We start from the raw sequence: 23,685 nt of genomic DNA, 5'->3' as shown, positions 1-23,685 counted from the left end.
AGCCGGTATGTTAGTGTTCCGAGTGAATATGAAAACAATGAAACCATGCAGAATGAAAACTCTAATTATGAAAAGTTTTTTAACCATGATGGTATTGTGAGTAGTCAAGATTGGTCTATGACAGAAACTCGAACCCATGTTCACTCAATGGATTTGCAAATGACAATTTTTCATTGTGGAGACAATTTTGTGAGGCAGTACATTTACACCAAACTCTCGTTTTGCCAGTTTTCGCTGCCGCTTTTAGTTCCAAAATCTTGTAACTCAGAAATAGAATTCCCTCTATGGGCATTCCGACAGATTAAAAAGAGCTGGAAATCCCGTGCTGCATATACTGAAACACAGCAAAACAACCTCTGTGTGATTGGTAACGCTGACACTCCTCTAGTGTCATTCCTTAGGTTTGGTGAATCACCCGCATCGAAATCTCAGATGCTGAACTCTCTGCTTGGAAAGCAAAAGAAGGAATTTTTGGAATGGAACTTTCTACAAACAAACTGAGGGCACCCCAATGGGCTCCCCCCTATCTCCGGTTGTAGCTAACGTATTCATGGAAAAATTTGAAACTGACGCCATCCAGACTGCCACTCTACGCCCGACCTTATGGAAGAGGTACGTGGATGACAGCTTTGTCATCTGGCCACATGGCCAGCCTGCTCTAGACCAATTCCGCGACCACATCAATTCCATACACCCAGCCATTAGATTTACTATGGAGGTCGAAAAAGATGGCAAACTACCCTTTTTGGATGTCTTAATTGAAAGGAGACATGATGGTTCAATGAGCCACTCTGTCTACAGGAAAGCTACCCATACAGATGCTTACTTGAAACCGGATTCCCACCACCATCCATCCCAGAAGAACTCCCTCATCAAGTCTCTATACCATAGAGCCCAATGCATTTCCGACCAGGAACACATTACCAGTGAACTCAAGCACGTACACCAGGCTCTCAGGGCTAATGGTTACTCCAACTACACAATCCGCAAAGCCATCACTCCAGTCATGAAGAAGGATCCTCTTGTGGAGCCACTCAAAACCATCACCTTACCCTACATTGCAGGGGTAATTAAAAATATCTCCATAATCCTGAATAAACACAAGATCCAGGTCCGATTCAACACAGTACATAAAATCTGTGATCTAGTTCCATCTGTAAAAGATCCTGTTCCATACATACAGTACCCGGGCGTTTACAAACTAAAGTGCCTCTATGGTAGTAGCTACATTGGAGAAACCAACGACATATCTCGGACCGCATCCGCGAACATAAAGCAGACTTGAAACACGGTATCTGCCGTGGCAGATCACTGTTATAATTCAGTGGGCTCACATGACATTGACTTCTCCAAGACGGAGGTTTGTTGCAAACCAACCGGCTACCATGAGAGATTCATTCATGAGGCCATTCATATATACAAGCACAGAGACAATTTCAACCGAGAAGATGGATTCTGGCTTAGTAACCATTGGAAAGATGTTTTAAACCATTTCCGTTCTTAATTAATTGTATTTTACGATGACCTTCAGACCGCAGCTCTTTCGCTGGCATTGACTCTTAATACCTCTCACACCACGGTTAATGGTATGGTTTACAACATGGAGTATAACAGCGCCTTGCAGCTGTCTCTCTCCCCCTCCTCTGTTCCGACCATGGATGAACTCGTCCGTCTGAACGGGACCCGTAGCTATCCGTGTTGTTAAAGTTGAGGGTAAGAATCCACCCATTTTTTCGCCATATAGCATTGTGATATATAACGACTTATTGTTGGTAGCTTAGCTGATTGGAGAATATATAGAGTTTATTGATAACATTGAGGTAATTTATATTTCAGTTTTTATTGGCTTACTATATAATATTCATTATATAGTGTAGTGTATACCCAGTTACTGTTAATAGCTGAGATGTGTAGGCTTTGACTTCAACATAGCCATTTCTGTGACCAGTCACAAGCTAATCACTCAGTTATTTCAATGCTAAATTCTCCTAGTTATTTCAATGCTAAATTATTCTGTTTGATTTGTACTAGGTGCCTCTGTGAATGTGTATGCTCTGACTTTAACATAGCTATTTCTGTGACCAGTCACAAGCTAATCAATCAGCTATTTAAATGCTAAATTCTGTGCTAATTCCTTTGTCAAGGGGTGCCTCTGCGGATGAGTATGCTTTAACTTTAACATAGCCATTTCTGTGACCAGTCACAAGCTAATCACTCAGCTATTTCAATGCTAAATTCTATGCTAATTCCTTTGTCAAGGCGTTTTGTTTCTTCTCACACAGCTTAAAGGCCGCGATCTGAGCGTGGCTTTTTCGCTCCAGCGCTGTCATCCAGACAGTCTCGTCCCTTCACCTGATGAAGGCCGCTTGTGTTGTGGCCGAAACGTCGTGAGAATTTTATTGCGTAATTTTATTTTATCAATTTATTATTTTATTCTCATTCTACGTGACTTTACCGAAATAACCAAAGAAGACAAAAGAAGGAAGTTTTCTTTCATAGACACTGCAGAGGTAGCAGCAATAATGGTCTCCTAATGGAAGGAGTCACAGAGATCCCCTGGTACTGTCCAGGCGGGAGGAATGATGACGTCTTTAATGACTGCATAGCATTCACCAATCTCCATGGAGATATGAGATAGCACAGAAAGCAGGTGCAGTTTCTCCTCGAGATACCCACTGTCAACGTGATATTAATATCAGATTGTGATAACAATGATGATGCTAAAAGCATTTTGGTAGATTGTCTAAATTCTCCAAAGCCTTTACTTTGCCTTTGGGCTGACAAAGAACGAATCTTGGGTGGACATTGTAAAACAAAGGTAAAAATTGCTGTCAAGAACAGAAATGAGGCTGAACTAATGGATGAATTGAAGTCAACCCTCAAATATATGTTGGCCAATTCAACACAAACGATTACAATTGATGTTTGCTCAGACATCGCTAGACAGCACGGCTTCAGTGTTGATGAAGATGATGAACAATGTCAACAAGGCAAGTCTAGGGCAGACGTCTTATTGAGTCTTCTGAAGGACAAGCCATTGTCTTCCATGAAGGAGACTTTTCTGCCTCTTCAAGGTAAATTGTGGCACGAGTGGTGCAAGAAAGACAACGAATTCGCTCGCTTGAGAGTAGAGGGGGACCAAAGTGTGGAAGAGTACAGGGACAATATTGCAATGGAAAAACAATCAATACGGGAAGCCCAGCTTCACAAAGCATCTCCTCTCAATAAATTAATGAGATCGTTCATTGATAATATGGGGCATCATGCAGACTCAGTAAAACAATACTCACTGCATTGGCTATGTTGTATATGTGGTGTGTGAAAATTTGATGAAAATAATGAAAATTAAATAAAATTAGAAATTTGCATAATTTATCCGAAATTATGTTAATGCATGTATAAATTATGATAATTCGACAGATAATCGTATTAATTTATGTAAGTTGGTGTTGTTACGTTAATGACTTCCTCTATTATAATCAGGCCCTGCCTCATTGACGAGGGTCGGTTATCAATCGGGTTAATGCAATGAATCATATGCAGTTATGCTAGTGTCAACTCGGCTTCGTTGTCTAACTTCGTATTATTGATCAGTATAATACAATTATTCTCGCTTTGACATTTATTGAGTATGGATAAGTGTGTTATGTAAGGTCACCAAGTTCATATCTCATCGCAGAACCAGTTCTTATGCATAGAATATAGGAAAGAATCACACCACAACTTCTACATTAATCAATTTATTTTCTCATTAAACCTTAACTCTAATATAGTATGTGAACTCTCAATCCCGGAACTTCAACACTGTATCAATACAGTATCATCAACGACTGTGTGATTTCATTTTGACAACGGCACATGGATTCCTTTCCCCGCATGACACGAGCCGTTGTTGAGAGAGAGAGAGTTAAAACATGCATATGCTATTCTAAACAAAAACCTTCACTTATAATATGCAAGTTCATATTTGAAAATACAATGCCCACACCGTCCTGCATTCATTTATAGATCCATAAGCAATTCTTCCAGGCAATTCTTATCCGTTGTTTCCCTTTTGGTATCAGAGCAATTAATTCGTATGCAGCGTAATACGAGCGTATGGAAAATATGAATACAGTTCTTAATATTATGCGACGGTATTCATACGAAAAGTCATCAAATGAAAATTATTATTTCTAAAGGCACAAATATGCGTTCATAGATTCGTCATGTTCATTCATGGATACATCAGCAAGATTATGCAATTAAAAAAAAACCGCACGACTCAAATACTTCTAAGTGACCGTATCCACGTAATTCAATGGCAGCAATATTTTTCGTTATCAGCTAACAGTTGACGCCTTATCATGAGTCTTCTTGCATGTGTTAATGAGTGAGTGTTGTTGTTCTTCTGGCATTAATTCTTTGCGTAAAGCAGACGCCAAGGTTGGGCATCCCTTGTATCAAAAATGTTTGTTCCCTGCAGAGCGGTGAGGGTGTGAGGGTGTATGTGTAGTGTATCATACGGACAGCTTGGCACTCCCTCTTTCACACGGCGGCCACAGTCTCTGTACACAGCTGGCTGGAAGAGTCGGCACCACGCTCGCCATCGTCAAACAGCGCCCTTCAGCTCGTCCGCTGGTCGCCGTCCCTCACTCTTGTCCTGGTTTCCAGCCAGTGTTGGTCGGTGTGGGTCGACACCCACCACACTCTCGCTGGTGCTGACACTCTTGCCTACGGGCGGCTGGTCGGCTCTCTCCGCTGCTGGAGGAGCTGCATCGGCACGCTCCCTCTTTCTGCGTGTAGAGCTCGAACGTGCTCATTGCTGGTTCTCTGACAGCAGGTTTTTCTCCACTGCTGGATGACTGAAGTCGCACGCGCTCTTGCTGGTTCTTGCTTGGTGCGTCGGTCGCGCTGCAGCTGGACTCGATGTAGAAATAAAGGTCTTTAAACGATACTTTGCCTTTCGGCTCTGAACTCACACTCGGTGGCGCCTCACTACCCTGCTAGTCTTGCCATCGTCAGTGGGTAGCGACCGGGCCCCTTTGGCCTCCGCTCGCCTGCCCCCTGCTCTGCAGCTCGCCAGCTGACGACCTGTTGCTCTGCCTTGTTTGAACTGAACTTTTGAAATTATGGTTCAGCCGTTATATTCAAAAATATTCTCCACTCTGCGACGTGGAGGGCGTGGCCGGTGTGTGTGCTCGCGTGTATGTCATTCCATTAAGCCCACCCCGATCTGCCCATCCATCACTGTCCCCTTATTAAGACATTCCTTCACCCGTGGGTCACAGAGGCCCCCTCCCTGCAATGATTCTTGTCTGTGGTATTATTCCTGCTCTCCCGCGCTGCGGGAAGACAAAGACGGCCGGGGTCTCTTTCTCTCTCTGACTCTTGAGAGAGGGAAACACACTTTGTCACTGTCCTTTGTGGCCATCTGGATATTCCGTAACAGTCGTCAAACCACCGAGCGCCCCGGGAGCCTATTATTTCATAATAAAGGTTTTTGGGTTAGATCGCGTTTATTTATAAATGTGTCGTAACCCTCCACCACCCGACACGGCCAATCAGCAAAAAAAGTGTCACGTTGACAAAAGACAAATAATTCACTACTTCAGCCCACCGGTGTGTTGAAGAGTTAATCCACATTTACAGTTTGAGTACGACGTTTCGCTGGTAAATACTTCCAGCATCATCGGGCAATTTGCCAGAATGGTAAAGCCCTCGCTTGCTCCCGGTTTTATATAGAGCAGCAGGGTGACGTCATCACTTAACTAATGACTGAAAACAACCCCAACCCATAAAACCGGGAGCAAGCGAGGGCTTTACCATTCTGGCGAATTGCCCGATGATGCTGGAAGTATTTACCAGCGAAACGTCGTACTCAAACTGTAAATGTGGATTAACTCTTCAACACACCGGTGGGCTGAAGTAGTGAATTATTTGTCTTTTGTCAACGTGACACTTTTTTTGCTGATGGGCCGTGTCGGGTGGTGGAGGGTTACGACACATTTATAAATAAACGCGATCTAACCCAAAAACCTTTATTATGAATAATATTGGTCGCGAAAGCCTACGTGTTAAACTAGCCTATTATTTATTAAATTCTCCTCAATGGCCCCTCCATGACCTCCACATGCTGTTGCTGTGGAACTGGGTTGGGGTTGTTTTCAGTCATTATTTCTGAAAAAAAAACAATATATCGGCAAAATATTGTTATTGATATTAAAGATGAAAAAAGGGCCGGTATACAACAGCTACAAATCTATTTAGATAACCTGTCTGCAGGTAGCATATCACAGCTTCATCAGGCGTATCACCAGGCTCCGAAAGGAATACTTGAGTCCAGGAGAACAGTTATTGGCAGTAGGTTACTGTCTATACAACAAGCAGAGCTGGAACGAATATCTGAAAAACGTGAGGCATCCTCTTTTGGAATCCATCACCTTTTCAGGGAAGTTGTGCAGATCTATGAAGCGTCACAGACACCGCGCACAGCTGACAAGCCCTCGGCTGCTTTGCCAGGCATCGCAGCAGACTTGATGCTCTCTGGGTTCCCTCTTGAACTCATGGACGGTGATGCCTCACATGTCCCCCTCACTTGGATTTGCTCAGTTTTGGACGAAGTTATTGAAAAAATTGGGAACAAAAAACTATTTGTCCTCTCCATACTGGGCATACAGAGCAGTGGCAAGTCCACGCTGCTGAATGCAATGTTCGGTCTCCAGTTCCCTGTGGGTGCTGGGAGATGCACCCGAGGGGTCCACATGCAGTTGTTGAAGGTGGACGAAGAGTTCAGCAAAGAGCTGGGATATGACTTTGTGTTGATAGTCGACACAGAAGGGCTCTGTGCCCCAGAGCTATCAAATGCGACACACACTCTTGACAATGAACTGGCTACATTTGTGATCGGCCTTGCAAAGATGACTGTGATCATTACTTTTGGAGTGAATCCCTCTGAGATGCACAACATAATACAGATCGCTGTGCAGGCATTTCTGAAAATGAAGCAGTTGAAGTTGTCACCAAGCTGTGTGTTTGTCCATCAAAACGTCGGGGATGTGACTGTAAAATAAAATGTCATGGATGGAAGGAGACTCTTCCAGGATACGTTAGACGAGATGACTCGCACGGCTGCAGAACAGGAGCAGTACAAAACTGTATCATTTGACGAGGTGATTGGGTTCGACGTGAACTCTCAGATCCATTTCTTTTCTCACTTTTGAGAAGACGATCCTCCAATGGCTCCGTCAAATCCAAGCTACTTTCAACATGTTAAAAAAAACTTAAAGACAGCATCATAAAGACAAAAAATCAGGTTTTAAAAATATCAGAATTGAAAAATCGTATCCAAGATTTGTGGAATGCATTGCTTTCAGAAGACTTTGTGTTTAGCTTCAATCACTCCCACGAGATTGCAGTTTACAGCAAACTTGAAGACATGTATAGGAAATGGACTTGGAGCCTTAGGAGTCATCTTATTCAAGAGAAGAATAGGATATAATATTATTAATTACAGGACAGACGTAAATTTCGATTTAAAGCTTTCGTGACTGCAAGGATTCATCTTCTTTGGTTCTTTCGGTAAAGTCACGTAGAATGAGAATAAAATAATAAAATAAAATGAGACGATAAAATAAACACGACGTTTCGGCCACAACACAAGTAGCCTTCATCAGGTGCAAGAACAGAACTGTAGGGACGACAGTGCTTCAATGAGCGTTGGTAAGATGCGTAGCGTCTTTTTAAGCTCTGTGAGAGGCGTGAAACCTCTTGACAAAGGAGTTTAAGTATCAAAGCAGGAGAATTTAGCATTGAAATAGCTGAGGGATTAGCTTGCAACAGAAATAGCTATGATAAAGTCAGAGTTTATCTATCAACAGAGGCATTTAGTATATGGACGCTAAAGGCCTCCAACTACCCAACTTTCATACAGTAAACCGATGTGAAAAGAACTAAGTCTATATTACATAATATAATAAATGTACTTAATATATTCTTCAATAAGCTGGGCTATTAATCACAAAGCAACTGGGTATACAATACACTATATAATGAGTGTCTTTTAAGCTCGGTGAGAGGCATGAAACGTCTTGACAAAGGAGTTTAAGTATCAAAGTAGGAGAATTTAGCATTGAAATAGCTGAGGGATTAGCTTGTGACAGAATGAGCTATGTTAAAGTCAAAGTTTACCTATCAACAGAGGCATTTAGTATATGGACGCTAAAGGCCTCCAACTACCCAACTATCATACAGTAAACCGATATGAAACAAACTAAGTCTATATTACATAAATATAATAAATGTACTTAATATATTCTTCAATAAGCTGGGCTATTAATCACAAAGCAACTGGGTATACACTACACTATATAATGAGTGTCTTTTAAGCTCGTTGAGAGGCATGAAACGTCTTGACAAAAGAGTTTACGCATCAAAGCAGGAGAATTTAGCATTGAAATAGGTCCGGTTCAATACAGTACACAAAATTCGTGATCTCATCCCATCCGTGAAGGATGTCATTCCTGACTTACAGTACCCTGGGGTTTACAAATTGAGTTGTACCTGCGGCGATTGCTATATCGGGGAGAGTAAGGGACATGTCTCTAACCGAATTTGCGAGCACAAACCAGATTTGAAACACGGCAGAACGAATTATTCTGCCGTAGCTGATCACTGGGTAGTGGAGTAGATAATGCGCATAGGAATTGGCCATATACAGTACATACAGACAGACAAGGAGGTCGAACAGGTGGTCGAGTCGCGAGTGGCGTAAACAAACCCAAGTAATTAAGGGAGTCGTGGCACGAGGGCTGTGATTGGTCGAGAGGCTGTTAGCGTTAAGTGGTGGCGTCTGAATGTCTGATGAAGGGGACAGGTGCGCGCTGGTGGGAAACGGCCAGCGAGCCACGTGGCAATTAATTAAGGCTAATGCGAGAGGGGATAAAACGCGAGGTGGTTTGAACGGAGGGGAGTTGCTGTTGGAGAGTTGCTGCTGGGGAGTTGTTGCTGGAGAGTCGTTGCTGGGCAGATGTTGGCGAGAGGTGAAGAGATACGAAGAGGACAGCTTGAAATGTTAGGGAAGAATAGATAGAGAGCCAGACCCCAAAGACAGTAAATAGCGATAGGGAGAGTCAGAGTTAGCGGAAATAGATAGAGTCACTGTGTGTGAATAGATGGAAGTCACTGCGTGTGAAGAGATAGCGGCGATACTGTGTGTGAGGAGATAGAAGACGAACCACTGGGTGTGGAAGTGAAGTCACTGCGCGTGAAGAGATAGCGGCGATACTGTGTGTGAGGAGATAGAGGACGAACCACTGTGTGTGGAAGAGATAGAAGATGAACCACTGTGTGTGGAAGTGAAGACACTGTGTGTGAAGAGATAGGCAAAGAAACACTGTGTGTGGAAGGGGATGCACGGACGATGCTGAAGTAAATCGGAGTGTCCGAGTTGGCGGAGCACGGAGAGAATTACTGTGTGTACGGAACGATGGAATAAAAGTGACGGCGAAAAAAGAGACGGATGTCATCCGAGTGAATTCACGGCGCTACATTTGGTGTCAGAAAAAGTACGGAACACGCCACGATGTCAAGGAAAGCGGCAAAGAAAAGAAATGTGCCAGTGGACTCGGGCGGCGACAGCGACAATGACGATTTGCAGCCCGGCCAGATGGCCGGCAGTACTCCGGACGGTGACAGCGGTTCGGGTGGTGCTGAAGGCCCGGGATCGCCAGACGATTGGCAAGTCCTCATGACCCAGTGGGAGGCCAGAATGGAGAAGTTGTCGGAGGAATTCCAGAACTTCTTGACGGAGAACCGCATTCAACTACCCGTACCGGGTCCACTGCCGGAGGTTGCCGCTCAGCCGGAGCGGTTGGAAGATTCTGGCGACGATGGCGACCAGTCGGAGGGACCACCACGACGGCTACATGTACAACGATTTGAGGCCAAAGTGGGAGATTGGACGGCATTCATACGAAGATTCCGTGCGGCTTACGAGTCCCTGAAGTGGACGGAGAGTGCCGCGTTACGCGCACTGCCGACGGCATTGGATGATGACTCCTTGGCAACTTTTAACTGACTCCCTGCCGCTGTCAGAAAAAAAACATTGGACGGTGCTATTGCGGCAATGAGGAAGGTCTACGAGCCGCGGTCGGTCGCCAAACGTCGATTTCAACAGAGGAAACGAGAGGCAACGGAGTCCCCCCTGGCATTCCGCAGCGCCTTGCTGGCCCTCGCCCAGGTTGCATACCCGGCAATGTACGAGGAGGGCTGGGACTCCCTGCTGCAAGAGAAGATGTTACAGCTGGCGAAGGAACTGAAAGTCGTCTTGTCGCTCCCGGACAAGGATGATGACGACGACGTGTCATCGTTGCTGATCGCCAGGAACATACAAGTCAACCTTGATATACGAGACGAAGCAGCGGCGGCAGTAGCGCAGCCGTCGCTGACGACCCCTGCCAGGGCTGCGAGCATGGTGGTGGTGGTGGTGGATGAGGCACCGCCGATGGCAGCGGCGGCCGGAGTGTCGACCGGAGACCGACGGCGTCGTCCCGGGGCATATGGAGACGGCGTGCATCGGACATGCTACGAGTGCGGGCGGAGGGGTCATCTCGCCCGCGACTGCTGGAGATGAAGAGGTGGTCTTCCGTGGGCGCCGAACAACTATGGCGGGCGGTTCCCCCAAGACCAAGGATCCCGGGTGAGTCGAGATGCATTCAATACACGGCCGCCCTATCCACATCACTCATCCGCGTCATCTCAACCGTATTCATCGGGTTCGGATAGTACGCATGGCCGGGATATGTGGGGCGCGTTGGTACATCGTGTGTTGGGGCCCACGCCGGGATCGTCGGATGTGATGGCATGTATTCAAGGTGTTATGATACGGGTTATTGTGGATACCGGGGCGTCGGCAACTCTCATTTCGTTGCGAACTTTTTGGTCGCTGCCGACGTCGCCTGGATCGTTAGCGCCAGTGGAAGGGCCATGTGTAGCGGCAAACGGGGGTTGTTTGGGCATTATGGGCTGCGTGGCTGCGACAATTCAAATTGGGGAGGTTATTGTGACAGGAAGTGTTTTGGTTTCAACGGCCTTGGCGGTACCGTGTTTGTTGGGCACGGATTTTTTGCAAAAGATGCCAATTAAGATTTCAGTCGAAAAAGGTTGTTTGGAATTACCGTCGGGGAAATGTATGAAATTTTTGGGGATGCCTTCGACATTTGCGGTGGCGAACGCTGTGGTGCAGGCCGTAGTGAGCCGCACCGTGCGCGTCCCGCCTGCATCGCAAATATTGGTACCGCTATGGTTAAAGAAGGAATTGCCTTGGGATGAGCTACAGGCGGGAGTGCTGTTGACACCCTCAAATGCTGTGTCGAGAATGCCCACCGTGGTAGGAGCTTTGACCATAATACCAACTTATTGTGATCCCTTCATTCAAATTGTAAACGCGGGGAATGAAGAGGTTGTTATTCAAGGGGGCACTACGTTGGCGCACGCAACGGGTGCACCGGGTCCAGAAACAAAAACATGTTTTGCTACGGGGCAGGATGAAATGTTGTCAAGGGAGGAGGACAATCCGGAATAGTTAAGGGATCTTTACGAACAAAACCCAGAGTTATCGCCTGTGCAACGGTCGAGTTTGCATGCGTTGCTAATGGAATTTAAAGATGTGTTCAGTTCAGGGAAATACGACGTGGGTCGGACGACATTGTTGCAGCATTGTATTGACACGGGGAACGCACCCCCGATCAGGTTAAATTCGCATGGTGTAGGTCGTCTTGAGAAAGAATGTATTCGGCGATCTGTTGACGAAATGCTAGAGCAGGATATTACCGCCCCATTGTCCAGCCCGTGGGGAGGCCCTCTTGTCCTCATTAAAAAACGTAACGGAACCATGCGATTTTGTGTTGACTATCGGAAATTGAATAAAGATTCGGTGGCGGAAGCGTACCCGCTTCCACGAATTGATGATTCGCTGGACGCCCTGTCCGGTGCCAGAATCTTTTCGACCCTCGATTTGTTGTCGGGCTTTTGGCAATTGCCCCTGGATAAAGAGTCAAGACCTAAAACGGCATTTCGGACACCACAAGGATTGTATCAATTAAACTTGCTCCCGATGGGACGCCACTCAGCGTCGGCGACCTTCCAGCGATTAATGGAACTCGTGTTGTCGGGCCTGCAGTGGGAGTCATGTTTGATATATTTAGATGATGTGATTGTTTTCAGTAGGAATTTCGATTAACATTTGCAACGGCTGCGCGCCGTTTTTGGCAGAGTGCGGCACGCTGGATTGAAATTTAAACCAAAGAAGTGCCAATTGTTGAGAACATCGGTGAAGTATTTGGGGCACGTCGTTAGTGCGTCAGGAGTGGCCACTGATCCGGAAAAGAAGAGTTGTGTGCGTACATGGCCAGTGCCGAAAACAGCAGGGGAAGTGCGTAGCTTTGTGGGCTTTGCGTCGTATTATCGGCGGTTCGTTAAGGATTTTGCCACGATTGCTCGACCATTGCATACGCTGACCGGGAAAGGTGTAAAGTTTCAATGGGGAATTGCTGAACAAAAATCGTTTGAAGCGTTGCGGGCCGCACTGGCGGATGCACCGCCGTTGGGATACCCGGATTTTACGAAGCAATTTATACTTGACACGGATGCCTGTGATACGGGCATAGGCGCGGTTCTGTCACAAATGGTTGATGGCATCGAGAGAGTAGTGGCATATGGCAGCCGGGTGTTATCGCCGGCGGAGCAAAAATGCTGTGTGACACGTAGGGAATTATTGGCGATTGTCCATTTTGTGCACCAGTACCGACCGTATCTATACGGCAGGGAATTTTTGATCCGCACTGATCACGCGGCGCTACAGTACTCGCTGAGCGTGGATCAGCCATCGGGGAAAATGGCTCGCTGGATTGAGACCCTCCAGGAGTATTATTTCACGATCCAGCATAGGAAAGGGACGCACCATGTAAACGCGGATGCTTTGTCGAGGTTGCTGCGACCAGCTGAGACGTGTCGGTGCAAAGAGGGCTCGCTGCGTTGCAGCCCGCCGCTGCAGGAGGTTCCGCAAACGGTCGCTGCAGCGGGTTCGGGGGTGCCAGGGATAGTCCCTGGAGCAGAAATTGGACTGTTGGGGTTGTCATTGAAGCAGTGGAAGCAACTGCAGGTGGAAGATTCCTCGCTGACCAGGATGAGGCTGCGTGCCTCTCGTTCAAGGGGATCGGAGGATCGCCCATTTTTGATGTTAACGGATGGGTTGCTTGTTCACTGGGATGTGGAAGCACAAAAATGTTGTATTGTTGTCCCGAAGGTGTTGCGGGGAAAACTGATTAACGCGGTACATGAGAAATTGCTGCATCTGGAGGAAAAAAAGACCGCGTTGACGGTGGGGAGTGAATTTTACTGGCCGGGAATGTTTAACGATGTGAAACAGCATGTAAAAGCGTGCCAGGAATGTGCACGGAGGAAAGCGCCGGCACGGCCATATCGTGTCCCTTTGCAATCGATTCAAGTTTCGAGAGTGAACGAAATTGTGGCACTGGATATTTTGGGTCCGTTTCCCGTCACCCCCCGAGGGCACAGATATTAGCTCATCGGGGTGGAATACTTAACTCGTTGGCCGATGGCATGGCCGCTAGTAGACCAGTCAGCGACATCGATCGCTGAGGCTTTCTTGAATGGATACATATTACATAAGGGGGCCCCGGAACATTTGCTTACTGACCAAGGCAGAAATTTTTCATTGAAATTTATTAAGGACGTGTGTGACTCGCTGGGGACCAAAAAGATTCGGACGTCCCCATACCACCCGCAGACTGACGGGATGGTCGAGCGGCTGCATAGGACACTGACGTCCATGCTTTGTCACCAAGTAAACACCGCTCAAGATAATTGGGATCTGCATGTTGCAGCGATGCTGGCCGCGTATAGATTGGCCCCGCATGCCTCAACGGGGTACTCGCCATTTTTTCTGATGTATGGACGGGAACCGGAAGCGCCGGCTATTGTGAAATTGGGAATTCGAAAACGGGAGAAACCTGCGACGGTGCCTGCTCCGATGCAGGTGGCTTTGGACCGTCTGAGGGAAGCCCGGGAGGCTGCATTGCAAAATACGGCACGACGACAAGCCGCTAACGAAAGATTGTTCCGCAGGCAGCGGCCACGAGAGCCATGGAGTGTTGGAGATAAAGCCTGGTTGCACTGCCCCATGGTGCCGGTGGGAACGTCCCCGAAATTTCACCGCCCCTGGCAGGGGCCCGTTGATATTGTGGAGGTTTTACGGGATCAGAGTGTGCGAATACAATTCGGTCGTCGGACATGGTTTGTTCACCCGTCGCGCCTGAAGAAATGTGTTACCATATGATGCGTCATCCCCCATCCAAGAGCGGCCTGTAATGGATGTGTCCGACGAACCTGTGGGGAGGTCACAAGTGCACGTGTCCCAGAGATCTGCCCCCCGTGTGCCTGCAGGATCGCCCTTTTTCGGCAGGGTTACCGACCGGACGCCGATTGAACGGCCACAGATAAGGACCAATGGCCATCCCGACCGGGAACGACAGACAGCCCCGACAGCTGAGTGTCGCTGGGACAGGGATGGGTGTAGGGTTCATTGGCAAGACGAGCGAGGCCCTCCCTTACCGCAGGGTATCCCGTGCAGGGGAGATGGACCGGCAGTGGGAACCCATTCCAGGAGGAATACAATACATTGACTTTGGGGGTTGGGAATGCTGTATAAAGGTGTTGTGTGCGTGTCGTTGCGTGATTGTACAAAATGGTTGTATATTGCAAATGCGTTATGTATATATGTTGTCATCGTTCCGTCCTTATCACTCCACTACTCCAATTCGAGTATATCGTAGCCGGGGATGGCTAGGTTCTTTCATCACGGGGGGGGGGGGGGGGGGGTGATGTAGTGGAGTAGATAATGCGCATAGGAATTGGCCATATACAGTACATACAGACAGACAAGGAGAACGGGTCACACGAGGTCGAACAGGTGGTCGAGTCGCGAGTGGCGTAAACAAACACAAGTAATTAAGGGAGTCGTGGCACGAGGGCTGTGATTGGTCGAGAGGCTGTTAGCGTTAAGTGGTGGCGTCTGAATGTCTGATGAAGGGGACAGGTGCGGGCTGGCGGGAAACGGCCAGCGAGCCACGTGGCAATTAATTAAGGCTAATGCGAGAGGGGATAAAACGCGAGGTGGTTTGAACGGAGGGGAGTTGCTGTTGGAGAGTTGCTGCTGGGGAGTTGTTGCTGGAGAGTCGTTGCTGGGCAGTTGTTGGCGAGAGGTGAAGAGATACGAAGAAGACAGCTGGAAATGTTAGTGAAAAATAGATAGAGAGCCGGACCCCAAAGACAGTAAATAGCGATAGGGAGAGTCAGCGTTAGCGGAAATAGATAGAGTCACTGTGTGAATAGATGGAAGTCACTGCATGTGAAGAGATAGCGGCGATACTGTGTGTGAGGAGATAGAGGACGAACCACTGTGTGTGGAAGAGATAGAAGACGAACCACTGTGTGTGGAAGGGAAGTTACTGCGCGTGAAGAGATAGCGGCGATACTGTGTGTGAGGAGATAGAGGACGAACCACTGTGTGTGGAAGAGATAGAAGACGAACCACTGTGTGTGGAAGGGAAGACACTGTGTGTGAAGAGATAGGCAAAGAAACACTGTGTGTGGAAGGGGATGCACGGACGATGCTGAAGTAAATCGGAGTGTCTGAGTTGGCGGAGCACGGAGAGAATTACTGTGTGTACGGAACGATGGAATAAAAGTGACGGCGAAAAAAGAGACGGATGTCGTCCGAGTGAATTCACGGCGCTACAACTGTTACAACGCTGTGGGTGATCACGATATAATTTTCTCCGATACCAAGGTTCTTTGAAAACCCACGGGTTTTTATCAGAGATTTGTTCACGAGGCAATTCAGATTTACAAACACAGACACAATTTCAACCGAGAAGATGGTTTCAAATTAAGCAACCATTGGAAAGATATTCTAAATCCAACCAAACAGTAAACTAATTTTCAATGGTACAGTATATTTTTTTTTCAAGTAGTGGTACCCCAAACTTTCGCAGCTCTTAAAATTCCCTTTTCACACCATCGAAGTTTTTACCCAGTTGCTGTTAATAGCTCAGCTTATTGAAGAATATATTGAGTACATTTATTATATTGATGTAATTTAGACTTAGTTTTTTACATCGGTCTACTGTATGATAGTTGGGTAGCACAGCCCCTTTGCGTCCATGTACTAGGTGCCTCTGTGGATGTGTATACTTTTACTTTAACATAGCTATTTCTGTGACTAGTCACAAGCTAATCCCTCAGCTATTTCAATGTTAAATTCTCCTGTTTGATATGTAAACTCACTTCTCTCACCCAGCTTAAAAAGACGCCACGAATCTTAGCAGCGTTCATTGAAGCTCTGTCGTCCCGACAGTTCTGTTCCTTCACCTGAAGAAGGCTACTTGTGTTGTGGCTGAAACGTCGTGATTTTTGTTGTTTTATTTTTTACCTACGTAACTTTACCGAATAGAACCAAAGAGTATGGATCCTTGCAGTCACGAAAGCTTCAAATCTAGAACCAGTGTAATATTTACACAACCCATCGGCACTCGCCCACACCCTCATGCAATGTGGGGAAAAATCCCACAGAACCGGTTTGGCCGTTGAAAGGGAGAGGTGTCAGTCGTTTCTCGACGCCTCTCTACACAGCAGCAGCAGCAGCGTTTTGCAATGCGAGGCTCTCTTGAGTGTTGCAGTGCCGTACAACTACAAAGTACGTGAGGCAACCAAGAACAGAATAAGTCTGAGAGGAGATGGAGCGATGAAATCATCCCGTGTGCAGGTACTGGGATTCTCGCGTCGCAGATACGTGAGAGATGGTTATGGCTCGGGGAAGTATTCATCCAGCAGTTGATCGCTCATGGCATGTGATGGTTAATGTTACGTCTCATGTTCTTAGCACGACACGTGTTGGAGTGACATGGGGCAGCACGTTTTAACACGTAGTCTTTCGCGACCAATATCCATAATTGAGGTTTTTTGGGGTTAGATGGCATAAATATATAAATGCGTCGTTAAAACTTGCCACCACCCGACACATCCAACTAGTAAGGTTTGTCACGGAAACAAAACGTGGCCAATTCGTCACTAGTACAGCACACCGGTGTGTTGGAGTACTCAGATTAGATAGTTGTAATTACTGGCGAAACGTTGTACTTAGATTGTAAATGTTGTGGCTTGGCTCTCCAACACACCGGTGTGTGGTACTATTGACGAATTGCCATGTTTACGTGACAACCCTAACAAGTTGGCTGTGTTGGGTGGTGGCGGGTTTTAACAACACAATTATATATTTATGCGATCTAACCAAAAAAACCTCTTATGGTTTAAAGCTTTCGTGACTGTAAGGATTCATCTTCTTTGGTTCTTTCGGTAAAGTCACGTAGAATGAGAAAAAAATAATACATTTTTCTTATTTTTATAAAATTGGTGTCCTCCAGACAGTCTCGTCCCCTTCACCTGATGAAGGCCGCTTGTGTTGTGGCCGAAACGTCGTGAGAATATTATTGTGTTATTTTATTTTATCAATTTATTATTTTATTCTCATTCTACGTGACTTTACCGAAAGAACCAAAGAAGATGAACCTCTTATGGGTCAGCACGTTATTTATTTGGGTATAAGCACATTTCAGGGGTTGAATAAAGGATGCGTGCATATGCATTTTAACTATATATTTTATACTGCTGTGGAGAAGGTGCAGTGGTACAACAATGGAGAAGGTCTAGTGGTACAGCAGTAGAGAATGTGTAGTGGTACAGCAGTAGAGAATGTGTAGTGTTATAGCAGTAGAGACCGTGTAGTGGTAGAGTAGTGTAGAAGGTGAAGTGGTACAGCAGTGTAGAAGGTGTAGTGGTACGGCAGTAGAGAAGGTGTAGTTGTACAGCAGTAGAGAAGGTGTAGTGGTACAGCAGTAGAGAAGGTGTAGTGGTACAGCAGTAGAGAAGTTGTAGTGGTACAACAGTAGAGAAGGTGTAGTGGTACAGCAGTGGAGAAGGAGTAGTGGTATAGCAGTGGAGAAGGTGTAGTGGTACAGCAGTAGCGAAGGTGAAGTGGTACAGCAGTAGAGAAGGTGAAGTGTTACAGCAGTAGAGAAGGTGTAGTGGCACAGCAGTGGAGAAGGTGTAGTGGTACAGCAGGGGAGAAGGTGTAGTGGTACAACAGTGGAGAAGGTGTAGTGGTACAGCAGTGGAGAAGGTGTAGTGGTACAGCAGTAGAGAAGGTGTAGTGGTACAACAGTAGAGAAGGTGTAGTGGTACAGCAGTGTAGAAGGTGTAGTGGTACGGCAGTAGAGACGGTGTAGTGGTACAGCAGTAGAGAAGGTGTAGTGGTACAGCAGTAGAGAAGGTGTAGTGGTACAGCAGTAGAGAAGGTGTAGTGGTACAGCAGCAGAGAAGGTGTATTGGTACAGCAGTAGAGAAGGTGTAGTGGTACAGCAGTAGAGAAGGTGTAGTGGTACAGCAGTGGAGGTGTAGTAGTACAGCAGTGGAGTGGGTGTAGTGGTACAGCAGTAGAGAAGATGTAGTGGTACAGCAGGAGAGAAGGTGTAGTGGTACAGCAGTAGAGAAGGTGTAGTGGTACAGCAGTGGAGAAGGTGTAGTGGTACAGCAGTAGAGAAGGTGTAGTGGTACAGCAGTAGAGAAGGTGTGGTGGTACAGCAGTAGAGAAGGTGTACTGGTACAGCAGTAGAGAAAGTGTAGTGGTACAGCAGTAGAGAAGGTGTAGCGTTACAGCAGTAGAGAAGGTGTAGTGGTACAGCAGTAGAGAAGGCATAGTGGTACAGCAGTAGAGAAGGTGTGGTGGTACGGCAGTAGAGAAGGTGAAGTGGTACAGCAGTGGACAAGGTGTAGTGGTACAGCAGTGGACAAGGTGTAGCGGTGCAGCAGTGGAGAAGGTGTAGTGGTACAGCAGTAGAGAATGTGTAGTGGTACAGGAGTGTAGACGGTGTAGTGGTACAGCAGTAGAGAAGGTGTAGTGGTACAGCAGTAGAGAAGTTGTAGTGGTACAGCAGTAGAGAAGGTGTAGTGGTACAGCAGTAGAGAAGGTGTGGTGGTACGGCAGTAGAGAAGGTGTAGTGGTACAGCAGTAGAGAAGGTGTAGTGGTACAACAGTAGAGAAGGTGTAGTGGTACAGCAGTAGAGAAGGTGTAGTGGTACAGCAGTAGAGAAGGTGTAGTGGTACAGCAGTAGAGAAGGTGAAGTGGTACAGCAGTGGAGAAGGTGTAGTGGTACAGCAGTGGAGAAGGTGTAGTGGTACAGCAGTGGAGAACGTGTAGTGGTACAGCAGTAGAGAAGGTGTAGTGGTACAGCAGTAGAGAAGGTGTAGTGGTACAACAGTAGAGAAGGTGTAGTGGTACAGCAGTGTAGAAGGTCAAGTGGTACAGCAGTAGAGAAGGTGTAGTGGTACAGCAGTAGAGAAGGTGTAGTGGTACAACAGTAGAGAAGGTGTAGTGGTACAGCAGTGGAGAAGGTGTGGTGGTACAGCAGTGGAGAAGGTGTAGTGGTACAGCAGTAGTGAAGGTGTAGTGGTACAGCAGTAGAGAAGGTGTAGTGGGTACAGCAGTAGAGAAGGTGTAGTGGTACAGCAGTGGAGGTGTAGTAGTAAAGCAGTGGAGTGGGTGTAGTGGTACAGCAGTAGAGAAGATGTAGTGGTACAGCAGGAGAGAAGGTGTAGTGGTACAGCAGTAGAGAAGGTGTAGTGGTACAGCAGTGGAGAAGGTGTAGTGGTACAGCAGTGGAAAAGGTGTAGTGGTATAGCAGTAGAGAAGGTGTAGTGGTACAGCAGTAGAGAAGGTGTAGTGGTACAGCAGTAGAGAAGGTGTAGTGGTACAGCAGTAGAGAAGGTGTAGTGGTACAGCAGTAGAGAAGGTGTAGTGGTACAGCAGTAGACAAGGTGTAGTGGTACAGCAGTGGAGGTGTAGTAGTACAGCAGTGGAGTGGGTGCAGTGGTACAGCAGTAGAGAAGATGTAGTGTTACAGCAGGAGAGAAGGTGTAGTGGTACAGCAGTAGAGAAGGTGTAGTGGTACAGCAGTGGAGAAGGTGTAGTGGTACAGCAGTGGAGAAGGTGTAGTGGTACAGCAGTAGAGAAGGTGTAGTGGTACAGCAGTAGATAAGGTGTGGTGGTACAGCAGTAGAGAAGGTGTACTGGTACAGCAGTAGAGAAGGTGTAGTGGTACAACAGTAGATAAGGTGTAGCGTTACAGCAGTAGAGAAGGTGTAGTGGTAGAGCAGTAGAGAAGGTGTAGTGGTACAGCAGTAGAGAAGGTGTGGTGGTACGGCAGTAGAGAAGGTGTACTGGTACGGTAGTAGAGAAGGTGTAGTGGTACAGCAGTAGAGAAGGTGTAGTGGTACAGCAGGAGAGAAGGTGTAGTGGTACAGCAGTAGAGAAGGTGTAGTGGTACAGCAGTAGAGAAGGTGTAGTGGTACAGCAGTAGAGAAGGTGTAGTGATACAGCAGTGGAGAAGGTGTAGTGGTACAGCAGTGGAGAAGGTGTAGCGGTGCAGCAGTGGAGAAGGTGTAGTGGTACAGCAGTAGAGAAGGTGTAGTGGTACAGGAGTGTAGACGGTGTAGTGGTACAGCAGTAGAGAAGGTGTAGTGGTACAGCTGTAGAGAAGGTGTAGTGGTACAACAGTAGAGAAGGTGTAGTGGAACAGCATTGTAGAAGGTGAAGTGGTACAGCAGTAGAGAAGGTGTAGTGGTACAGCAGTGTAGAAGGTGTAGTGGTACAGCAGTAGAGAAGGTGTAGTGGTTCAGTAGTAGAGAAGGTGTACTGGTACAGCAGTAGAGAAGGTGTAGTGGTACAGCAGTAGAGAAGGTGCAGTGGTACAGCAGTAGAGAAGGTGTAGTGGTACAGCAGTGGAGAAGGTGTAGTGGTACAGAAGTGTATGTGGTGTAAGATATGAAGAGGGTAATGTACTGTGTGTGTATTAAGGATGTGTTTTGTGGCATCCTTTTTGTCAATCCCCTGCTCTATGCGGACTTTCTCACGTCGTGTGCTCTGTAGGGAGTGATGTGACCTTACTTCACTGCGAGGTCAGTGGGGGGTTTTAAATTCGGAGATAGTAGACGCAGGGGCATATAATTACGGTAAAGCGAAATATTTGTATTGTCTTAGTTCAGAACCAAATTGTTCACCTTGTTTCACCTTGTTTCACCTTGTTCTGCCCGTGTGTGGACATGGCAGGGAAGTGGTGAGACAAGTTTCGTTTCCCCCTGATTAACAAAAACCTCCACAGACAGGAATGTAACACGAACACACACAAACACAATGCGTGCACGCACCTGCACTTACACACACAATACAAAGATCCCCTTTATAGCCTAACATATTGCTAGGGCAAGTGATGTTAGTGCGTACCTATAAATGGGTGCTGTGGCCAAGACAATGCTTGGCCGTCTTTGTATCCCAATGATGATGTTTACACAGTGGAGGTGTATTGGTACAGCAGTGTAGAAGGTGTAGTGGTACAGCAGTGGAGAAGGTGTAGTGGTACAGCAGTAGAGAAGGTGTAGTGGTACAGCAGTAGAGAAGGTGTAGTGGTACAGCAGTGGAGAAGGTGTAGTGGTACAGCAGTAGAGAAGATGTAGTGGTACAGCAGTAGAGAAGGTGTAGTGGTACAGCAGTGTAGAAGGTGTAGTGGTACAGCAGTAGAGAAGGTGTAGTGGTACAGCAGTGGAGAAGGTCTAGTGGTACAGCAGTGGAGAAGGTGTAGTGGTACAGCAGTAGAGAAGATGTAGTGGTACAGCAGTAGAGAAGGTGTAGTGGTACAGCAGTAGAGAAGGTGTAGTGGTACAGCAGTGGAGAAGGTCTAGTGGTACAGCAGTGGAGAAGGTGTAGTGGTACAGCAGTAGAGAAAGTGTAGTGGTACAGCAGTAGAGAAGGTGTGGTGGTACAGCAGTAGAGAAGGTGTTCTGGTACAGCAGTAGAGAAGGTGTAGTGGTACAACAGTAGATAAGGTGTAGCGTTACAGCAGTAGAGAAGGTGTAGTGGTAGAGCAGTAGAGAAGGTGTAGTGGTACAGCAGTAGAGAAGGTGTGGTGGTACGGCAGTAGAGAAGGTGTACTGGTACGGTAGTAGAGAAGGTGAAGTGGTACAGCAGTAGAGAAGGTGTAGTGGTACAGCAGTAGAGAAGGTGTAATGGTACAGCAGTAGAGAAGGTGTAGTGGTACAGCAGTAGATAAGGTGTAGTGGTACAGCAGTAGAGAAGGTGTAGTGGTACAGCAGTTGAGAAGGTGTAGTGGTACAGCAGTGGAGAAGGTGTAGTGGTACAGCAGTGGAGAAGGTGTAGTGGTACAGCAGTAGAGAAGTTCTAGTGGTACAGGAGTGTAGACGGTGTAGTGGTACAGCAGTAGAGAAGGTGTAGTGGTACAGCAGTAAAGAAGGTGTAGTGGTACAACAGTAGAGAAGGTGTAGTGGTACAGCAGTAGAGAAGGTGTAGTGGTACAGCAGTGTAGAAGGTGTAGTGGTACAGCAGTAGAGAAGGTGTAGTGGTACAGCAGTGGAGAAGGTCTAGTGGTACAGCAGTGGAGAAGGTGTAGTGGTACAGCAGTAGAGAAGATGTAGTGGTACAGCAGGAGAGAAGGTGTAGTGGTACAGCAGTAGAGAAGGTGTAGTGGTACAGCAGTGGAGAAGGTCTAGTGGTACAGCAGTGGAGAAGGTGTAGTGGTACAGCAGTAGAGAAAGTGTAGTGGTACAGCAGTAGAGAAGGTGTGGTGGTACAGCAGTAGAGAAGGTGTTCTGGTACAGCAGTAGAGAAGGTGTAGTGGTACAACAGTAGATAAGGTGTCGCGTTACAGCAGTAGAGAAGGTGTAGTGGTAGAGCAGTAGAGAAGGTGTAGTGGTACAGCAGTAGAGAAGGTGTGGTGGTACGGCAGTAGAGAAGGTGTACTGGTACGGTAGTAGAGAAGGTGAAGTGGTACAGCAGTAGAGAAGGTGTAGTGGTACAGCAGTAGAGAAGGTGTAATGGTACAGCAGTAGAGAAGGTGTAGTGGTACAGCAGTAGATAAGGTGTAGTGGTACAGCAGTAGAGAAGGTGTAGTGGTACAGCAGTTGAGAAGGTGTAGTGGTACAGCAGTGGAGAAGGTGTAGTGGTACAGCAGTGGAGAAGGTGTAGTGGTACAGCAGTAGAGAAGTTCTAGTGGTACAGGAGTGTAGACGGTGTAGTGGTACAGCAGTAGAGAAGGTGTAGTGGTACAGCAGTAAAGAAGGTGTAGTGGTACAACAGTAGAGAAGGTGTAGTGGTACAGCAGTGTAGAAGGTGAAGTGGTACAGCAGTAGAGAAGGTGTAGTGGTACAGCTGTAGAGAAGTTGTAGTGGTACAACAGTAGAGAAGGTGTAGTGGTACAGCGGTGGAGAAGGAGTAGTGGTACAGCAGTGGAGAAGGTGTAGTGGTACAGCAGTAGAGAAGGTGTACTCGTACAGCAGTAGAGAAGGTGTAGTGGTACAGCAGTGGAGAAGGTGAAGTGGTACAGCAATAGAGAAGGTGAAGTGGTACAGCAGTAGAGAATGTGAAGTGGTACAGCAGTAGAGAAGGTGTAGTGGTACAGCAGTAGAGAAGGTGTAGTGGTACAGCAGTAGAGAAGGTGTAGTGCTACAGCAGTAGAGAAGGTGTAGTGTTACAGCAGTAGAGAAGGTGTAGTGGTACA

At 46.9% G+C, this 23,685-nt stretch overlaps 1 protein-coding gene and 2 pseudogenes across 2 annotated transcripts in view; all 3 read left to right on the top strand.

Moving 5' to 3' along the window:
- Positions 1-2,458: 2,458 nt before the first annotated feature.
- On the top strand, positions 2,459-4,860 carry LOC142907826 (interferon-induced very large GTPase 1-like; annotated as a pseudogene).
- A 933-nt stretch (positions 4,861-5,793) lies between these two features.
- Positions 5,794-8,822, top strand: LOC142907788 (interferon-induced very large GTPase 1-like; annotated as a pseudogene).
- Positions 8,823-16,623: 7,801 nt separating this feature from the next.
- The window catches only part of LOC142907787 (uncharacterized), a 52,710-nt gene continuing 45,648 nt past the window's right edge, over positions 16,624-23,685 (top strand). The window contains exon 1 of one of the 2 annotated variants that reach the window (XM_076057587.1): positions 16,624-16,825. The gene's annotated coding sequence lies outside the window, so the exon portion shown is untranslated. The remainder of the gene's footprint in view (positions 16,826-23,685) is intronic. The other variant, XM_076057585.1, reaches the window with a different exon arrangement.

Source organism: Petromyzon marinus, chromosome 83, assembly GCF_048934315.1.
Source record: "Petromyzon marinus isolate PM22_M1 ecotype Great Lakes invasive population chromosome 83, UKy_Petmar_22M1.pri1.0, whole genome shotgun sequence".
NCBI classification, from domain to species: domain Eukaryota; kingdom Metazoa; phylum Chordata; class Hyperoartia; order Petromyzontiformes; family Petromyzontidae; genus Petromyzon; species Petromyzon marinus.
Note: the sequence above shows the minus strand (reverse complement) of the source record. Positions and strands in the feature narration are given on the sequence as shown.